This window comes from Hippopotamus amphibius, chromosome 14 (assembly GCF_030028045.1).
Source record: "Hippopotamus amphibius kiboko isolate mHipAmp2 chromosome 14, mHipAmp2.hap2, whole genome shotgun sequence".
NCBI lineage: Eukaryota > Metazoa > Chordata > Mammalia > Artiodactyla > Hippopotamidae > Hippopotamus > Hippopotamus amphibius.
Window position 1 is genome coordinate 52334626 of NC_080199.1, and position 22424 is coordinate 52357049.

A 22424-nucleotide genomic window follows, 5' to 3' on the forward strand; every position below is an offset into this window, starting at 1 on the left:
TTTACCTATAGAGTATAAATAATTTGAATAATAGTATATTCTGCATCAGAAACCATGGATACCAGAAATAATAGATGAACAATACTATTTTTCATTTGGCACAGGAATATCACTGTATGCCCACATTATGCCCACTGAAAATACCCTTCAGGAATGAAGGGGAAATCAAAATATTTCTCATGAAGGAAAACAAAAAATAATTTATTGCAGGCAAAAGAAGGACTACAGAAAGTTTTTTAAACAGAAAGGAAATGCTTAAAGATGGAATCTTAGAACATCAGGAATGAAGAAAGAACACAGTAAGTAAAATGTGCCTAAATAAAATAGACATTCCTTCTTCTGTATTTTCTAAATTATGTCTGCTGGTTAAAGCAAAACTTTTAACACTATCTAATGTGATCCTGAATGTATATATATAGAGGAGATATTTAAGACAATCATATCATAAAGTGAGAGACACAAAGAGATAAAAAAGGCAATTGGATTTCTATTCTTAACTTGAATGGTGAAAAGAGAACATCAATAGCCTGATCAGCTGTGTATATATAGTGTAATAAGTAGAGCAATAACTAAAAAAGCTTCATGAAGAGACACACTAAAAAATGCATTCAGTAAATCAAATATAATCCACAGATAAATAGGTCTTTTGGTAAAGTTCCACGAATGCTGTTGTTTTCAATTTTAGCCATTCTGGTAGATGCATACTGATAACTCCTGATGATTTTAATTTGCATTTTCATAACAACAAATTGAGAACTTCTTCATGCATATATTGGCTATTTGTATGTGTTCTTTTGTGTGTATCTGCTTAAACTTTTCACCCATTTTTATTGGCTTGGTTTCTTTTTCCTCTTTTTTATTTTTTTTAATGATTTGTGGACAGTCTTTATATAACTTGAATACCAGTCTTTGTGAAGCTGTGATCCATAAATATTTTTCCCAGTCTGCAGCTTGCCTGTTCACTTACTTAATGTTACATTTTGATAATCAAAACCTTTAGTTTTAATAGAGATGTAGTCATCAATTTTGTATTTTATGCTTGTTGTTTTCTCTCTCCTGTTTAAGCTATTCATGTCCACCAAAAGACACAAAAGTATTGTCCAAAGTTTTTAAACAAAAACTTCAAGGATTTAGCTTTTAACCTTTAGGTCTGTGAAACAATGAAAATAATTTTTCAACAGTGTGAGTTAGAAGTTGATGTTCACCTTTTCCCGCAACATTGATATCCAGTAATTCCAGTTTAACTTGTTGAAAATACTGTCGTTTCCCAATTGGCTACTTTGTCAAAACTCAAATGACTGTAATAATGTGTATTTGTATCAGGCACTCTCTTCTGCTGCATTGACCAATTTGTCATTTCTTACTCTACAACCACACTGGTTTTAATGATCTTGGTATTAGTCTGGAGTATGTATTTTAAATGTTTCAATTTTGTTCTTTTATAGGATTATTTTGGTTATTGTATTTCCATTTCCATATGAATTTTATATGCTGCTTGTCATTTTCAAAAATACTCCTGATTGAATTAACATTGAATTAATACATAAAATTGGAGAAATTTGACATTTTAGTGTTTTGTCTTCCAATCCATGAACATGTTGTAGCCTTCATATGACTTAGGTATTCTTTATGCAGTTTCAGAAGTGATAAGTCTTCAACTTTTTAACTACATCTTTTTATCTTTAGTATGATTGATGTAGGGATTTCAATATATACCATAATTATTCATGGTCTACATAGAGACTTTAAACATAGAGACTTTAACATAGAAACTTTAAAATTATATTAAATAGTTTACACTTCTCTCCATTTTATTATAAATTATAAAATATAGTTTTAGTTTTCCTCTAAAATGTTTATGTAGCTTAAAAAAAAAGAAAAAATAATGAAAGATAAAAGTGCTCATTCCCTTAGTATTCACTCAAACAACTACTATTCTCAGTGCTTTCTATTCCTTCCAGTAGGTCCAGATTTCCATTTGCTATCACTTCTTTCTGTATTTCTTTTTGTGGAGATCTGTTGGCAACCAAATTTTTAAGTGTTTTTATTTAACATAGAAAATGTCTTCCATTTCTTTCATCTTGATCTTATTTTTATTGGTATAGAATTCTAGGCTTATAATTTTTATACTTTTTTCATTACTTTAAAGTTGTAGCACTGTCTTCTATTCTCCATTGTTCCTAAAGAAACTAAATTGTTTAATAATTGTTTTCCCCTATTTGTAATATGTTTTGCAATGTTTACAAGATTTTATCTTTATTTGTGGTTTCAGGATTTTGAATATGATGTATTTATTTTTATTTTTGTGTTTTTTTATATTTGGAGGAATTGTTGAATCTGATTAGCAAATTTGGAAAATTTCAGGCCATTGTTCATTTTATTTAAATTGAAGTATAATTGGCTTACAATATTATATTAGTTTCAGAGGTATAACATAGTGATTCAATATTTTTATGCATTAAAAATCATCACCACTATAAGTCTAGGTGCCATCTGTTACCACTTAAAGTTATTACAGTATTATTGACTGTATTCCCTATGCTGTACATTACCACCACATGATTTATTTATTTTATTACTGGAATTTTGTACCTCTAATTCACTTCACCTATTTTGCTGATTTCCCTATCCCCCTCCACTCTGGCAACCATGAGTTTGTTCTCTGTATCCATGAATCTGTGTCTGTTTTATTGTACTTGTCTGTTTGCTTTGTTTTATAGATTCCACACATATCATATGATGTATTTTTCTCTGTATGACTTGTTTCACTTAACATAATAGGCTTTAGGTCCATCCATGTAGTTATAAATGGCACAATGTCATTCTTTTAATGGCTAATATTCCATTATTTACATATACATACCACATCTCCTTTATCTATTCCTCTACCAATGGACACTTAGGTTGCTAATAAGTCTTGTGTACTATAAATAAAGCTGCAGTGAACATTGGGGTGCATATATCTTTTAAATCAGTGTTTTATATTCTTTAAATAAATACCTAGAAGTGGAATTAGTGGATTGTGAAGTAGTTCTATTTTTAACTTTTTGAGGAAATTCCCCAAGTGTTTTCCATAGTGGCTGTATCAATTTACATACCCATCAGTGCATGGGAGGATTCCCTTTTCTTCACATCTTCATCAAAACTTGTTATTTATTGTTTTTTGGTGATAGACATTCTGACAGGTGTGAGGTGATATTTTATTGTGGTTTTGATTTGCATTTTCCTGATGATTAGTGATGCTGAGCATCTTTTCAATATCTGTTGGCCATCTGTATGTATTCTTTGGGAAAAAATCTATTCAAATATTTTGAATAAAAATAAATAAAAATCTCTGCAAATATTTTGATTAGATTTTTTATATTGAGTTGCATGAGTTTTTAAATATGTTTTGGATATTATCTCTTTATATACCATATCATTTGCAAATAATCTCCCATTTAGTAGGCTTACTTTTTGTTTTGTTGATGGTTTCCTTTGCAGTGCAAAAGCTTTGTAGTTTGATGAGGTCCCATTTGTTTATTTTTGCATCGATTACCCTTGCCTGTGGAGATAAAATCTGAAGATATACTGTTAAGGTCAATGTCAAAGAGAACACTGCCTATGTTTTCTTCTAGGAGTTTTTTGGTTCCAAGTCTTATATTTAATTCTTTAATCCATTTTTAGTTTGTTTTAGTATAGCAAGAAAATATCTAGTTTTGTTCTTTTACATGTAGATGTCCAGTTTCTCCAATATGGTTTATTGAAGAAACTATCTTTTCCCTATTGAATACCCTTGCCTCCATAGTCATAGATTAATTGACCATATAAGCTTTGTTTTATTTCTGGATTTCTATCTTGTTCTATTGAACTACATGTCTATTTTGTGAAAGTACCATACTGTTGTTATTACTACAAGTTTGTATTATAGTTAGAAACCAGGAAGCATGATATTTCCTGCTTTCTTCTGCTTTCTTAAGGTTTCTTTAACTATTTAGGTCCTTTGGGTTTCCATACAAATTTGGGGATTATTTGTTCTAGTATTGTGAAAAGTTGTATGAGTATTTTGGTAAGCATTGCATTGAATCTGTGGATTGCTTTAAAAGTAGTATGGTCATTTTTTTAAACTTGCTAATTTTTGTTTTATTTATTTTATTTTTATTGAGGTATAGTTGATTTACAACATTATATAAGTTTCAGATGTACAACAGTGACTCAAAATTGTAAAAGTTATAATTCAGTCACATTTATTATAAAATATTGGTTATATTCCCTGTGCTGTACCATATATATTCTTGTAGCTGATTTATTTTACACCTCTTAATCCCTTACCCCATCTTGACCCCTCTTCTCTCTCTTCACTGGTGACCACTAGTTTGTTCTCTATATCTGTGAATCTCTTTCTGTTTTTGTTAATTTACTAGTTTATTTTTTTAGATTCCACAAATAAGTGATATCATACAGTATTTGTCTTTCTCTCTCTGACTTATTTCACTAAGTATAATACCCTCTAAGTTAATTGATGTTGTTGCAAGTTGTACAACTTTATTCTACTGTATGACTGAGTAATATTCAATTGTGTATTATAGTAAGTCAAAAAATATCTGCACTCTGGCTGAAGAATTTAATTAACTTTTAGAAAAGACAAATAAATCATTTTTCAACATAATCTCCTTGTTTTTCAATACACTTGTCCATCTATCAAAAAGCTTTTGTATTCCCTCATTAAAAAATATTTTAGGCTGAGCTACGAGCCACAAATGCACCACTGTCTTCATTTCTTCATTAGAAGTGAATCTTCATCCTTGTAGGGCTGCTTGCAGGGGAACAAACAGGAGAAAGTTCGTTGGAGCAAGATCAGGGCTACAGGGGAAATGCTTTAACATCTCCAAAATGAAGTTTTTGCAATGTTGACAGTATGGACAGAAGTGTGTGGATATGCACTATCATCATGCAAGATCACAACATCCTTGGATAGCAGTCCTCTGCGTTTAATCCAAAGTTTAGGCCTCAGCACAAACTTTTTGAAACCTAAATCTGTAGTGGATTATTTCATAGGCAGAGCCATGGCTGATTTGCAAATGATTTGCCACATAATCCATTGTCACTTGTCTATTGGACAGGATCATTTCACATGTATACTCAATGTTGTCATCAGCCGTGGATGTGGATAAATGTCTAGCTCCTTCTAGATGGCTAACATTTGCACAACCTTCCTTGAACTTCTCTATCCATTGATACATACTTCTTCATGACAGAACACTTTCTCCAAACTGTTCACAAGGTATTCGACAAATAACGGCACCAGGTACACGCTCAGACCACAAAAAACAAATCACTTCATGCTGCTTTTCTTTCTTGAAAATCACAAATGGGTCACCCATTTCTGCTCACACTGCAGTTACAAATGAACTGATGTAACATGTTCACTTCTGCACAGCAGTGACTGGGGAGACAGTAGTGGTGAATGGAAAGTACTGATAGAAGTTTTAATATAATCGGAGTGTGAATAATCTGTGACTCACCATTGTGTGTGTGTGTTTATATATATATATATATATATATATATATATATATATATATATATCCCATATCCTTTATCCACTTCTTTGTTGATAGACACTTTTTTGTGTGTGTATCTACTATAGATTTTTTGTTTTGTGGTTACTATGAGAATTATATATATCAACATATATATATATATGCTTATTATAAGCTGATAAGCCACTTAAGTGTGAATGCATTCTAAAAGAAGTCCTTTTTTACTATCCCTCCACTCATTGTTTATACTTTTGATGTCATATTTTAATCTTTTTGCTTTATGTAATCCTTAACTACTTATTGCAGTTGTAGTTGATTTAAGACTTTTATCTTTTAACCTTCTACTAGCATTTTAAGTGGCTGATATACTTTTTTCTATATATTTGCCTTTATCGGTGGGATTTTTTCTTCCATATATTTTCTTATTTACAATTATGGTGATTGATTGTTTTTTAAGATATTTATCTCCCTTATTCTCTTTCTCTTCTTCATGACACTAATTACATATAAATTAGATTTTTTTCACCTTCCATGTACACCTGAGACTCTGTTCATATACATATTTCAGCAATCTCTCTTTCCCTTTATCCTTCTGCGTGATTGTGTTGCAATGTACTGCCATCAAGTTCAGTGTTTTTCTTTCTTCTTTTATCTACATTTATTTATTTATGCTTCTCAAGTTAATCATATTGTATTTATTTTTAGTTCTATAACTACCATTAATTTTCTGTTTGTTAGATGAAATCACTATCTTTTCATTTATAGTTTGCAAGTATTCCTTTTCTCACAGGCATAGTAATAGGAATTGCTTTAAATTATTTTTTCTAATTCTAACATTTAAGTTATTTTAATGTTGATTTCCATAACTGTTTTGGGAAAGGGTCACATTTACTGGACTATTCCATTGTTGTCATTTTATATCAAGCAATTTTGAGTTATACCTTGTTATGACAAAAACTTTAAGTTGTATCTCTTAAGTGGCTTCTCAAATCCCTTGATTTTTTTTTGTTTTGAGTTTGCCCTACATATAGGTGGTTCAAGGGACAGCCAAGGATTAGGATGTGTTTATACTCACAATATGAGCCTCTTCTACTTTTGTTCTCTTTTTATCTGTGATTCCCTTCTCACTTTCAAGTATCTTCAGTTTCTCTTAACTTTGTCATTAGGTTCATCAGTCTGGAAAGACTAATCCTTCTATGAAAGTTTTCTATACTATATGCATGTATATAGGGTACGTACATATATTCAGGCAAAATGCTGGACAAATGGGGAAATAATCCTATGTCATTTTTTCTTGTCTAACTTTTCACTTCCTTCTAAAATCTGATTGACTTTTCAATTCCATTTAGTAGTTGTTTCCACATTATTTCCACAGCTTCTTGTGGTTAACTATGGGAGTTATGGTGCAGTGGGTACTTACTCAGTCCTGCAGTATTCAGAGTTCTGATCATGTGTTTTGGCCTTATTTTATGCCTAGTAATTTTCTGCTGAATGTCCAATGTTGTGTTTAAAATGTTGTGTTTAAAATGTTAAAGACAATTGGATATTCTAGATAATGTTTTACTATTTTAACAGAATTTACTTCTGACTTTGATATACAGTATTTTAGGGAGAGATGACCTCAGCCAAATCAGAGACTGAACTGATTTGAAACTTCACTTTAATCTCTGTGGGAAGTGGTTCATTTCTGGTTTGTCTTAAGCTGTATCCCTTTGGGGTCCCAACTGGAACTTGATTGTCTACTAAGGTCTCTCCATCTTGGTTGGCCTAAACTCATTTGTGTTCCCCACTTTGTTGAAAATGTTGGAAGCTTGCTAAATTTCTCAGCCATTTAACTCCTATTTCTGTGCTTCTTAGGCTCTCAGTCCCCAACATATTGGAGGAAGGAAAGCAGAACTTTCTCACCTTTGTTAATTTCTATTACACCTTTGCTTCAGTGGCATTAAATAGAGATTATTTGGCTATTTGTTTTCTATTCTTTCCAATTTTTCTCACCTAGGCAGTTTATTCACAACATCCTATTTTTTGTATTTCTAGAATTTTAATTAAAATAATTCTTGAGAATTACCAGTTTTGGAAGAAAATCTATGGGCAATAGGTAAATGTATTGACAGCAATAATATATACCAAATAATAGAACTTACTTGATAGTATCACTATTTTTTTTTCCATTTTTCCATTTCCTTGGATTTTATATTTGGATGGATATTTGCCAGACCAAAATAAAATGACTCTGGATACTTTTATAATCTTAAGTGCAATGCAGCCAAAATCATCAATATGTAATATTCACATCTTACCAATTAATGCATATCAAATACAGAGGTTCATAATAAATGACTTGTCACAGCAGATGTGCCTTGTATATGTACTGTTTTTCCAACATTCATTTATTTTGCACTCTAGATGAAACACGTGTCATATAATAGTAAATGATATATGCTGAAAAAGGTAAGCAGGTGATTTATATTCTTAAACTGTATTGTATACATAATATATAGCCTAAATTATATTGTTCAAATATAACACCACCAATTTTTTCTATCTGATAAAGGTATAACTTTAACAGAAGTTCAGTGGAAAAAATTTACTATTGCCCAAAACAGTAGTTCCAAACATATTTTTAATCAAGTAAAAGTTTGCAAATCTGATAAGATAGAAAACCTCTTTTTAAAATGTTTCAAATACTCACTTTTAATATTATGTTTTCTATAAAATGTATTTGAAAATCATATTTTATGAAACACTGTATTAAAGAAGATCTTAATGCCTAGTCCAGTCTATATTCCTAAGCAATAATAAAGTGATATAAAATTATGGTCATAATATTTGACAAGTACATTATGCTAAAATTTTATATCAAAAATTCACAAATTTATTCAGGATGGCAATTCAAAATTTGTCAGTTCTAAATATATGTGACCTTAATTGAATCCTATATGAAGTGGTGCATCAAGTAGAAATTATTAGACTAAGAATTAGGAAAACTTTATATTTATCATACACCTAATTTGGGTAAGTCATTGGAATTTTCTGAGTCTCAAAGCAAGATAAAATTTTTTACTTTATTTTTTCTTTCTAAGCTCTTTATTAGAATATAATTGCTTTACACTACTGTGCCAGTTTTTGCTGTACAACACAGTGAATAAGCTGTATTTATACATATATCCCCATATTGCCTCCCTCCTGCGACTCCCTCCACTCTCCCTATCCCAGCCCTCTAAGTCATCATCCATCATCGAGTTGATCTCCCTGTTTTATGCAGCAGCTTCCCACTAGCTATCCATTTCACATTTGGAGTGTATATATGTCATTGCTACTCTCTCACTTTGTCCCAGCTTCCTCTTCACCCCACAGCCTGTGTCCTCAAGTCCATTCTCTACATCTGCAACTTTAGTCTTTCCCTGTCACTGGGTTCATCAGTACCATTTTTTCCATATATATGAGTTAGCTTACTGTATTTGTTTTTCTCTTTCTGACTTATTTCACTCTATGTGACAGATTGTAGGTCCATCCACCTCACTACAAATACCTCAATTTCATTCCTTTTTATGCCTAAGTAGTATTTCATTGTATATATGTGCCACATCTTCTTTATCCATTCATCTGTTGATGGGCATTTAGGTTGCTTCCATGTTCTGGCTATTGTAAATAGTGCTACAATGAACATTGTGGTAGATGTTTATTTTTGGATTATGGTTTTCTCAGGGTGTATACTCAGGAGTGGGATTCCTGGGTCATAATGGAGTTCTATTTTTAGTTTTTTAAGAAACCTCCTTACTGTTTTCCATAGTGGCTGTACCAACTTATATTCCCACCAACAGTACAGGAGGGTCCCCTTTTCTCCACACCCTCTCCAACATTTACGGTTTCTAGATTTTTTGATGATGGCTCTTCTGACCAGTATGAGGTGATACCTCATTTTGGCTTTGACTTGCATTTCTCTAATGATTAGTGATGTTGAGCATCTTTTCATGTGTTTGTTGGCCATCTGCATGTTGTCTTCTATGCAGAAATGTCTATTTAGGTCTTCTGCCCATTTGTGGATTGGGTTATTTGATTTTTTGGTATTAAGCTGCATAAACTGCTTGCGTATTTTGGAGATTAATCCTTTGTCAGTTGCTTCATTGCCAAATATTTTCTCCCATTCCGGGTATTGTCTTCTTGTCTCGTTTATGGTTTCTAATGCTGAGCAAAAGCTTTTGTTTCATTAGGTCCCATTTGTTTGTTTTATTTCCATTTTTCTAGGAGGTGCATCAAAAATGATCTTGCTTTGATTTATGTCATAGAGTGTTTTGCCTATGTTTTCCTCAAGGAGTTTTATAATGTCTGGCCTTACATTTAGCTCTTTAATCCATTTTGAATATATTTTTGTGTATGGTGTTAGGAAGTGTTCTAATTTCATTCTTTTACATGTAGCTTGCCAATTTTCCCAGCACCACTTATTGAAGAGGCTGTCTTTTTTCCATTGTATATTCTTGCCTCCTTTGTCAAAGATAAGGTGCCCATATGTGTATGGCTTTATCTCTGGGGTTTCTATCCTGTTCCATTGATCTATAGTTCTGTTTTTGTGCCAGTATCATTCTCTCTTAATCACTTTAGCCTTGTAGTATAGTTTGATGTCAGGGAGCCTGATTCCTCTAGCTCTGTCTTTCCTTCTCAAGATTGCTTCGGCTATTCAGGGTCCTTTGTGTTTCCATACAATTTGTAAAATTTCTTGTTCTAGTTCTGTGAAAAATGCCATTGATAATTTGATGGGGATTGCATTGAATCTGTCAATTACTTGGAACTATAGTCATTTTCACAATGTTGATTCTTCCAATCCAAGAACATGGTATGTCCCTCCAACTGTTTGTGTCATCTTTGATTTATTTCATCAGTGTCCTATAGTCTTCTGCATGCATGTCTTTTGCCTCCTTAGGCAGGTTTATTCCTAGGTATTTTTATTCTTTTTGCTGCAATGTTAAATGGGATTGTTTCCTCAATTTCTCTTTCTGCTCTTTCATTGTTAGTGTATAGGAATGCAAGAAATTTCCATGAATTAATTTTGTATGCTGCTACTTTACTAAACTCATCAATTAGTGTGAGCAGTTTTCTGGTAGTGTCTTTAGGGTTCTCTATGTATAATATCATGTCACCTGCAAAGAGTGACAATTTTACTTCTTCTTTTCCAATTTGGATTCCTTTTATTTCATTTTCTTCTCTGATTGCTGTGGCTAAATCTTCCAAAACTATGTTGAATAATAGTGGTGAGAGTGGACACCCTTGTCTTGTTCCTGTTCTTAGAGGGAATGCTTTCAGTTTTTCACCATTTAGAATGCTGTTGGCTGTTGGTTTGTCATATATGACTTTTATTATGCTGAGGTAACTTCCTTCTATGCCTGCTTTCTGGAGAATTTTTATCATGAATAGATGTTGAATTTTGCCAAAAGCTTTTTCTGCATGTATTGAGATTATCATATGGTTTTTATCCTTCAATTTGTTAATATGATGTATCACATGGATTGATTTGTTTATATTGATGAACCCTTGCATGCCAGGGATAAACCCCAATTGATCATGGTGTATGATCTTCTTAATGTGCTGTTGGATTCTGTTAGCTAGTATATTTTTTGAGGATTTTTGCATCTATATTCATCAGTGATATTGTCCTGTAATTTTGTGTGTGTGTGTGTGTGTGTGGCATCTTTGTCTGGTTTTGGTATCAGGGTGATGGTGGCCTCATAAAATGAGTTTGGGAGTGTTCCTCCTTCTGCTATATTTTGGAAGAGTTTGAGAAGAATAGGTGTTAGCTCTTCTCTAAATGTTTCTTAGAATTCGCCTGTGAACCCATCTGGCCCTGCGCTTTTGTTTGTTGTGAGATTTTTAACCACAGTCTCAATTTCAGTGTTTGTGATTGATCTGTTCATATTTTCTATTTCTTCCTGGTTCAGTCTTGGAGGATTGTATTTTTCTATGAATTTATCAATTTCTTCCAGGTTATCCAATTTATTGGCATATAGTTGCTTGTAGTAGTCTCTCATGATCTTTTGTATTTCTGCGGTGTCAGTTGTTACTTCTCCTTTTTCATTTCTAATTCTGTTGATTTTCATCTTCTCCCTTTTTTTCCTGATAAGTCTGGCTAATGCTTTATCAATTTTGTTTATCTTCTCAAAGAACCAGCTTTTATTTTATGGATCTTTGCTATTGTTTCCTTCATTTCTTGTTTATTTCTGAGCTGATCTTTATGATTTCTTTCCTTATGCTCACTGTGGGGTTTTTTGGTTCTTCTTTCTCTAATTTAAGGTGAAAAGTTAGGTTGTTTATTCAAGATTTTTCTTGTTTCTTGAGGTAGGACTGTATTGCTGTAAACTTCCCTCTTAGAACTGCTTTTGCTGCATCCCATAGGTTTTGGGTTATTTTGTTTTCATTGTCATTTGTTTGTAGGTTTTTTTTTTTATTTCCTCTTTGATTTGTTCAGTGATTTCTTGCTTGTTTAATACCACATGGTTTAGCCTCCATGTTTTTGTATTTTTTACAGTTTTTTTTTCCTGTAATTGACTATTTAGTCTCATGTTGTCGTGGGAGAGAATGCTTGATACAATTTCAATTTTCTTGAATTTACCAAGACTTGATTTGTGACCCAAGATGTGATCTATCTTGGAGAATATTCCATGTGCACTTGAGAAGAAAGTGTATTCTGTAGTTTTTGGATGGAATATCCTATAAATATCAATTATGTTGAGATATAATTTGATTGTTATCATTTATTATGCAAATTATTTACTAAACTATGAAGTCACTTCTGTAGAACAATTTTTACTGATTATGACCTACTTCAGTTTCTTTATTTGTAGAAGGAAATAAAGTGACATTTAAGCTATTTCCCATTGATCATCAAGATCTATAATCATAATCAGTTCATCATCCCTCTTACTTCACTATTATGGCCGAGCATGAAGAACAAATGCTGAACAGGGCCAGTCACAATTTCAAGTTCAATGGAAATATTGCTCACATATGGATGTATTGGCCCCTCATGAATTATGGCCTTCAAGGAAGGACCGTGTATATTTTGGAACATGTCATAAAAGTATAATAGTGTCATGATGAAAGAAAACATTACTATTTTTATTCATTGATTCAATTATTTAAGTTCAATGAGAAAGAACATTGCATAATAGCCACTAGTTCAGGGAACATTCCACTTCTTCCCATACAGCTGTCCCATCACAGAAGCTGTTCAATTCTAGCTGGTGTCATACTTGAGTATTCAGTAGGTTATTCTATTCTTCTATAAAGCCTGCTGTTTGTATCAACAAATGCATGATTTATAGTTCCCTGAGAAGTCAGTAAAACCATTAGCAGCAGTGTGAATACACATCTCATTGATGTTCTTTTAGGCATAGGAACTGCTTGACTGCTATTCAATGTGTGAAATTACTGGCCCCTCAGGACCATCTGTTAAAAGGACTTTTCAGAAAGATTTTTCATAAACACATCTAATGTGAACTTATTTCAGATAAAATTTTGAACAAAATATTTTTGCAGCTAGATGAGATAATACTGAATTAGGTTTAGAAAAATAAGCAAAGGATATACATGTGCAGTGTAAGGTAAAAATAAATGACACCTATCAATGAAATTATGCTCAATTCCAATGATCAAAAGAGGAATGTATTTTATAAATACAATTAGATATGGTTTTCCATGTACCAGATTGGAGTTGCTTGCAGTATTAACTGATGATCTTCTATGCAAAGGGAATTAAAACTTCTATGAAATTATTTTAATATATGTGTGAATATAAATATGTATGAAAATATGATGCATACATAAAGATGCTTATTGCAGGTCTGTAATTGGAAATTATTCAGAAAGGGCCAAACTGACTATCAGGGAAAGACCTTTAAAAGTAATTGTATCAATGAGATTTGGACATCTAGGGCCTGCCTGTTTTTCTACAAAACACTTTATTGGAAGACAACCACATTGATTTATTTACATACTGTCTATGACTGTGTTCGTGGTACCTTGATGTTGTTAAATAGCTGTAACAGAGACCATTTAACCCACAGAGTCTAAAATTTTTAGTAGCTGACCATTTGTGTAAAGGTCTGTAGATCACAGCTATAGAATCATACCCTAGACTGCTATGCAGCACTTCTAGGCAACAAATGACCTCTAAACATCTGGAAATGAATCAACCTCCATGGCATATTGTGAGAAAGAAAAATTTTTAAACACACACATAATATGACTATATATTTTCATATCATATATTTATATATATATTAATATATACTATATAAATGTATACATGTGTTGACTTCCAATTTTATTCAAAAGCACCTATTCTGTTTAAAATTTTTTAACTGTGTGCTTTATTCAAAAAATAATTAAAAGGTTGATAGTTAAGATATAATTTTTTGTATTAGGTTGTGTAATTTTCCTTTTATTTCTTTTTTACTTTTTCTTTCTGTTTTATTTCATTTTGATAAAGCTAAATACTAGGCACATTCAGTCTATTTGTCTGTTATGTGGTCAATAAGCTTCCCATAGTCTATAGATATAAAGGATATATTTTCATGTACATATATCATACTGCATGCATTGTTACAAGAGAATTTTTATAATATTGTTATAAACATGTAGCTCTTGGTAAGGCAAAAAAGTAAGTTTTTGTGTACAATATGGCTACTTTTTCATTATAAAAATATGCTATATAAGTAAATCTAAGGATTTCTTATTTAACATCAAATTCAAAATTGCTTACAAAAATACAATCATTTTACCAAAAAGGAGAATCTACTGTTTATTTGTATACAAATGCAAATTTCTGCTTAAAAATAAATTAATATATTTTCTTCCCTTTTTTCTTGCCCCTTTATCCAAGTTTTCACTATTTCCCTACATTTGTCTCTACCTCATTTCATTTCTAAGATCATTTCACATATACAAAGAGAATAACAATTAAATATATATGTGTATATGAGTCTGTGTGTGCAACTACAAAAGTGTGACTACATATGAGTCTACATAAGTTCATTTTAGAAATTTTTATAACATTTGATTATAGACATAGCAAATTAAATTATAAAATTATGAGAACACTTTCCAGTAATATTTGAGAATAATATTACATAGCTTATTCTATTCCATTCATACCATCTTCAGAAAGAGTATTTAAAGCCAGTCTACCAGAAGACATATTAGCAATTAGTGATCATTTTATCTTAGTTACTCCTCTGCAGTATTTACATTCTATTTTGATTGGGGTAATTATTTTCAAAATGGTAAATTAGTTTCTTTTTAAAATCCACGTATAAATAATTACCTTATTTTGTATATCAAAGTCCAGAAGAAGAATATCCAGGTATCTTAGTACATTTGGGCTGTTATAACAAAAATACCTTAGACTGGGTGGCTTAAGCAACAAACATGCATTTAACCCAATTCCAGAAGTTGAGAAGTCCAAGATCAAGGCACTAGCAGATTCCTTGCCTGGTGGGAGCCTCTTTTCTAGTTCATAGATGGCTGTCTTTTCACTGTGTCCTCACATAGGGTCTTTTTCATAAGGGCACTCACAAATCCCACATACATGACCTAATCATCTCCCCAAAGGCCTCACCTCCAATACCATCACATGGGAGGTTAATTTTAACATATAAATGTTGGGGTGACATAAATATTACTGGATATATCTCTTAAAAACTTGGAACTCATTATTTAGAGTCTTGAATGGTGACCATAAATATTTTCTATCTTTGGGTTTTGATGTTTCAATGTTTGGAAAAATTAAGATTAGGAAAATTACTTCTCAAATATAAAGAATTACACAATCATTTGTTATTGTTATTGTATTTCCCTTCTCCTGAACCACGTTACTGTGAAGCTGATCCTAAGTGATTTAGATACCACCAAGCTGAAGCCCCGAGACAAAAATAGTAAACTTCCTCTTAGGTTAATTTATATTTTTCAGAACAAAAGCAACCCCCCCAAGCACTATCAAATAATAATTATTTTATTTAATGCTATTCATATGATATGTAACATTGTGCATACATAAATGTAAAAGAAATGCCAGTTAGAGAAAGTAAAATCAAGTTCTTCACACCTCATAAGTGCAGTATTAAGAATTGGTGGTTATAGTAAGGTTTAATATAAGGGGGAAATCCTCAGTAATTTAAGTTATATAGTATTAAATATAGTGACTATAACACCTTTTGAAGGATTGGATCAGAAGTAAGAGGGCACTAGACTTTTGTTTTCAAGATCACATCTCTGATCTTGTTTTCCAGAATTAAGGAGTCACTGCTATTGCCCTCACCATGGTCACTGCCACAAAATCCTCACATCAGCAACACATGTGAATGGACTGTTTAGCTGCTACAAACACTCTCATTTCGGGTGTTTGTGTCAGCTACCATGAGAGAGGAGGTGTTTTCTGTTTTATTTCTGCCATCCAAATCTTAACCAATTACCATTAATTGCTATAATTTCATTCAGCTACAACAGATTCCCGGAAAGTTTGTTTTAGCTTTCCTCTGGTAGAGTGGAATTAGGGAGCTAATCAGAGTATTTACCTCAATAGTTAACAAGATTTAACCCAACATTTTATCTTTTATTATAAATGTCCCAGAATGTAGGCAATCCCACACAGTTTCTCTAAATATCCTCAATTGCAATTCTTCATTATTTAAATCATTCTGGAGTGTTTCTGAGACATTTTATTGCCTGTTTCCAAGTATTATAATTGAAGTATAGTTAACAAAACAAAACAAAAATCCGAATACCTGTTATGTAGCCATTTCTCTTTACATAATTCAAAACAATAGTTTATGCTTTGTGACTGACTAGAATAATGTGCACTTCCTTTAATATAGCTTTTATCAGAACCATGGTTGAATAATGCATAATGTTCTATCTTCTAAATTTTTACTTTTTCAAAAAAATACTTTATCTTCGAAGTTTTTTCAGTCCAAATATAACAGAAATACTCCATATGATTAACAACTAAAATGTTTTCCCTTTAACCTCATTGCATTTTTAGCTATTTAAGGCAGAGTTAATAATGTAAGTACATGCTTTTACTCTATAATATGTCTACTTAGCTTCAATGAAAGGGATTTGTAGTAATGTTATTGGTAGCTCATATACTTTGTATAGTATGGAAAGAGTAAGTTGGTTGCTTTATGATAAATATTTCTTTCCTCCAAAAAATTACACATAACAACAGATTTAAAACAATATATATATATATATATATATGTATTGAATATGTGCAGGGGTTTCTTTCCCTCAAGACAGGGAAAACATGTAATCAACCAATATGCATTTAAAACATTAAAACTAATCACATTATCCATTCAATATTTCTTTCCTTCTCTCAGAACAAATATACTCACAAGTAAGTGATTAGAAAATAAATAGTTTGACTATAGAAACAGACACAAGCAGGTCACAACTTCCTAAATAGTATAGAAAATCATAGCATAAAGTCTATACTGTTAAACTTCTTCAGCAGGAATTTATAACTGAGTAATTCCTCTTCTATGAGGATGAAGTAGTTGGATTGTAGTCATGGGAGGTAATGTAATTTCTATTCAGATTTTATTTGGAATCATCCCTTACCAATTGGCTAAATTAGAAATAAAATGTAATAATTGAGCTTACTGATATTTCAATATCATCTTATTGGTAATAATCATCCACAAATTTGAAGCTAGTTCACACTCTTCTGTCAATTCAAGCAGCTTCCATGGGAGTAATTTATTTTTTTTCTCTATTTATATTACATCATGACTCAGAAATTTCTACAAAGACCTATAATTATCTATTCTTCATGTATTTTTAGCTTTATATCTATTAAATCATAGTTATATGATCAAATTGTCCAAATAAAACACAAAATTTGAGTTTAAAATATTAAGCTCTAAATAGAAATTTGAATTGAAATACCCCTTACGTTTGGTCTCTAAACAGGGATAAGTGTAATTTTAGCAACTTATCAAAACTATTTATAGGATTTGATATACCTAACAATACATATGAAAAGAGTAGTGAGGACCTTGGCAAAAATGATGTGTTATTGATTTATCTATCCTTTAGATTGTATAAAAATTAACATGCCCACATTCTATTCTTCATTTCTTACTTAAGAATATTGAGAAGAAATGCAAAGAAACTAGTCAATAACAGAAATACTGATAACAGTAAAAAATAAATATTAAACTAGTCTATATATTTTCCACAGTCCTTGGCTTCATGTTTCATCTCAATAATCAATTAGCCAAAAAATAGACCATGTAAAAATAGACCATATATGAGACAAATGCAGTTATACATTGTAGTTTGTACATCAATAATAAAGAGTAAAATTAAACTTTGCTGGTGATTTTTTTTAAAGAAAGACATATTTGATTTAATTTTTCCCTGAATTTTGTTATCTCATCCTGACTTTTTCCTGTCTCTCTCAACTTATTTCAAGTTTTTTTTTTTATCATTTTATTAACATCTTTATTCATTTGCTATAGAAGCTAATAGTTTAAAATCTGTTCTGTGAGCAGATCTTTTTCTAGCTAGTCATCATAATCTGTAGTGATGTAATGATGTTCTATTTTGTTAAAAAAAATTTTGCCAGATTTGGCCTCAATCTTTTGATGTTGTTTTATGTGTATGTGTGTGAAACTAGTTTACTTGAGGGTTTACAATGAAATCTTTTTAAGGATAGCTATTCTGATTTCACAGAATACCCTCTTTTGTCATTTTTTACTGTGATGTCCTGGAATCTAGTGGCTTGGCTTTTCAGATTCTCTGACTATATAACCTCTTCCACTATTTTTCTCGTCCTCCTCTTCCTTTTGTTTCTGTTTTTCCTATCGAACTCAATTTTATTTACTGTCCAACGCTTTCTCCTTACTCAGGGTTCCTGTGCTGAAACAGAACTCTGCCAACTCAGTTTCAATGGATTTTAGGAGATAGACTGCTTCAGCCCCACTAGTCCCTATCACAAACTTGGATGTCAGATGCTATTGGGATAGGTAAAACAACTCCCTACTCACTAGTTTGGGGTCCCAGGTCTCTGGTCTGTCAGGCCCTCTCTTAGCTCTCTCTCTCTCCTTTGTTCAGACATGAATAACACACGTGTCTTGTAGCTCTTGATTTGTCCTTAACATACTCTTTGGGGTGTACTTTAGAAGACTTGTCACCTAGTTTAATGTGAACATTGCTGATGAATTCAGGTTTTACTGCTTAATTGCTCTCTCTGATTTTAGGTTGGGGTTTGCACAGAGTGAAAAGCTATAACAATTGTTACCATCTTCCTAAAATCTGTGTTTTCTTGAATATAATTATGAGTGGGATTGGTTTTTTTCTTATTAAATTATTAAGTAACTCATTCTTGATAAGAAGAAATGTAATGAATTTCCCATCAAACTGTATTAAGCAATCTGAGCATTTTAATGCATGTATATACATGTTCAACAATTTATTTACTTACCTGTTTATTTGTGTTTCGTAAGGGAAGACAGTGGTTTCTCAACATGTTTTCCTCACTTGGTTTGGGTCTATTCAGGTTTTTTAATGCTTTCTATAAACTACCTTTAGCTCAACATCTACTTTGTTATTTGAAATTTCATCTACACTGCAAAAGTGTCCGTTTTTCAATTTGAATAATTTTTTATCTCCTAATTAAAATTTAATCAAGAAGTCAACTGTCCACAGCAAGATCTTTTTTGACCCACCTCCTAGAGTAATGGAAATAAAAATAAAAATAAATAAGTGGGACCTAATGAAACTTCAAAGCTTTTGCACAGCAAAGGAAACTATAAACAAGATGAAAAGACAACTCTCAGAATGAGAGAAAATATTTGCCAATGAATCAACAGACAAAGGATTAATCTCCAAAACATATAAACAGTTCATACAACTCAATATCAAAAAAAGGAACAATCCAATTAAAAAATGGGCAGAAGACCTACATAGGCATTTCTCCAAAGAAGACATATGGATGGCCAAGAGGCACATGAAAAGATGCTCAACATCACTAATTCTTAGAGAAATGCAATTCAAAACTACAATGAGGTTTCCCCTCACACTGGTTAGAATGGGCATCATCAGAAAACCTACAAAAAATAAGTGCTGGAGAGGGTATGGAGGAAAGGGAACCCTCTTGCACTGTTAGTGGGAATGTAAATTGATACAGCCACGATGGAGAACAGTATGGACATTCCTTGAAAAACTAAAAATAGAATTGCCATATGACCCATCAATCCTGCTACTGTGCATATACCCAGAGAAAACCATAATTCAAAAAGACACATGTATCCCAATGTTCATTGCATCACTCTTTACAATAGCCAGGTCATGGAAGCAACCTAAATGTCCATCAACAGATGAATGGATAAAGAAGAGTGATACATATATACAATGGAATATTACTCAGCCATAAAAAGGAATGAAATTGGGACATTTGTAGAGACATGGATGGACCTAGAGACTGTCATACAGAGTGAAGTAAATCAGTAAGAGAAATATAGTATACTAACACATATATGTGGAATCTAGAAAAACGGTACACATCAACCAGTTTGCAAGGCAGAAATAGAGACACAGATGTAGAGAACAAACATATGGGCACCAAGGCAGGAAGGGGGGTGGGAAGTTGGGGTGGGATGAGTTGGGAGATTGGGATTCCCATATATACATTACTAATAGGAAAAAAATAAATTTTGTACTTTAAATACATGCAGTTTATTGTACATCAAAGAAAAAAGAAGTCAACTTATTTCTTCAGAGAAAATGAGTCTTGGATTCACATATGTCATGGTAGATTCTTTCTGTTACTGTTATTGATTTGCATTCCATTACTTCTGTTTTGCCATTAAGCTATTTGTTACATGCCATCTTAATTTCTTTGTAGTTTCTTTAAAAAATTCTAAATATAATTATCTTAGTTTTCTTTTTGATATTTAAAAATACATCTTTAGAATTCCAAGACAGAAATTCTAACAAAAAAAAAACTTCTTGACATTTTGTAATACATAAAAAATGAATAGACAAGATCATATGTACTTTTATTTTTTTTAATATGAGCTTCAAATATTACCCAAGTCAGCTAATGTTTTAAAGAGCAATGAATTATGCAAAGTTTTGAGATTTTGGCAAGGATTTTACAATGTGGTGTTAAGTTGAAATACTGCTCATATATTAGAAAAACAGAGTGGACAAAAATTTTAAAAAATTTAAATGCTGTATTGACAGGATGCCAAACAGAGAGTTGACTTCATTTTCCCTTTTCAGTTACTGAACACATAGTAAATTCACTATTATTCTCCTGTAAGACTGACACTGCTCATCTTAAATGTTGCTTAAAAAAATCCATCACAGCTTGCATAAATTACAGAGTCATACTGTTTGAAGATATAAAATTAGAACTCAGGAATTCCTCACATTTAATTTTAAACTCAATGCTCCCAGATGCACATCTTTCTGAACAGTCCATTAATCAGAAAAGCTAGAAACTATTCATCATAGTTCAATGTAACAATTCTTTCATATGTTCCTATATTTGTTGGGCTATACATTTTGAAAATTGCTTACTCTTGGGCATTTTCTCCATTTGAAGATAAAATATCATGCCATCAACCTAAAATCTCTGCTATAATGATCTGAAAATGTGCTGTTCATTTTTTAAGACATTCTGGAAAGCTGACAAGATCAAACAGGCAGCATCTGAATCATCACTAGCTTGAAAGGTTTGATTATTAAAACATGTCTTCATCATTACGAAATTCATTCAGATACATATAAAAGAAAAAAACATTTTTTTCTAATGGAAGAATAAAAACAACATGGTAAAGTTTGCACATGATGCCTCTAATTTCTGTGGCCTTTTAGGCTTCAAAGGTAGCAAGGGAGAGGCAGGAATTAACAGGCAGTCAGAAAGGGAGAAATGTATTTTAGTGACACAGTTTCCACCATACTAAGGGAGAAACTTTCATTGTATAATATCTTTTTCCGTCTCCAAAACATGTCTGTTACCTTCCTTTCCTTGACAGCCTAGAGCCTAGTAAAAAGGGAAAATGATTGTGAATTCCCTCCTTACATATCTTGCAAAAACTTTTGTTATTAAAAAAATACTGCCTCCTTTTCTGGTAAGGAATGCTACATCTTGCCCCATCGACACCCCTGATATTGGACTCTAGACAATGAAAATACAGGTTGTGATTCTGGAAATTATATGTTGCTGTTGCATCGTTGTGCTAGTGGTTTCTGATTCTCTGTCAGGTGCATTTGATTACCTTAGCCTTAATTCATACCCAAGTTATAGTGCCAAGAGAACCTTGGTATTCTGTTTTCAGCTGGTAGAATAGAATTCAATATTTGCTTCAAATGTTAGGAATTACTGAGGCATAGAGAGATAATTCAGATACCATGCAGCCACTAATTGTTTCAGTCATAAACCATCTTAAGAAATGTTTTTGTTTTACATCAACAGATATTTTTGCAAGCAGTTATATAGCAATCACATTATAGATGTGTTTTATATAAACATTTGAGTCAAAGAGCAAATTGTTTGTTTGTTTTAATACTATGCATATAATCAAGGAGGTGGACTGATACAGGGTAATTTTTCTTGAAATGTTCATATCCTGGGACACATAGTAAGTAAAAACAATGGTATGGCATTGGGCTAGTCTGCCCAAACTGACCATTACTGCTATAGATTTAGCCCAGATGTTCCAACGCCTGAATATAATCAAAATCTTGGCTCACCTGTCACCAATCCACAGCATTTCACTTGGGAAACTAAATCTACCTCGTGTGAATCACTTAATCTTTAGAATCTCTTTTTTTTTTGATTTATAAAATGGGATTAAAAGTATATAAGCAAATCCATATCTTAGGGATGTAAATATACA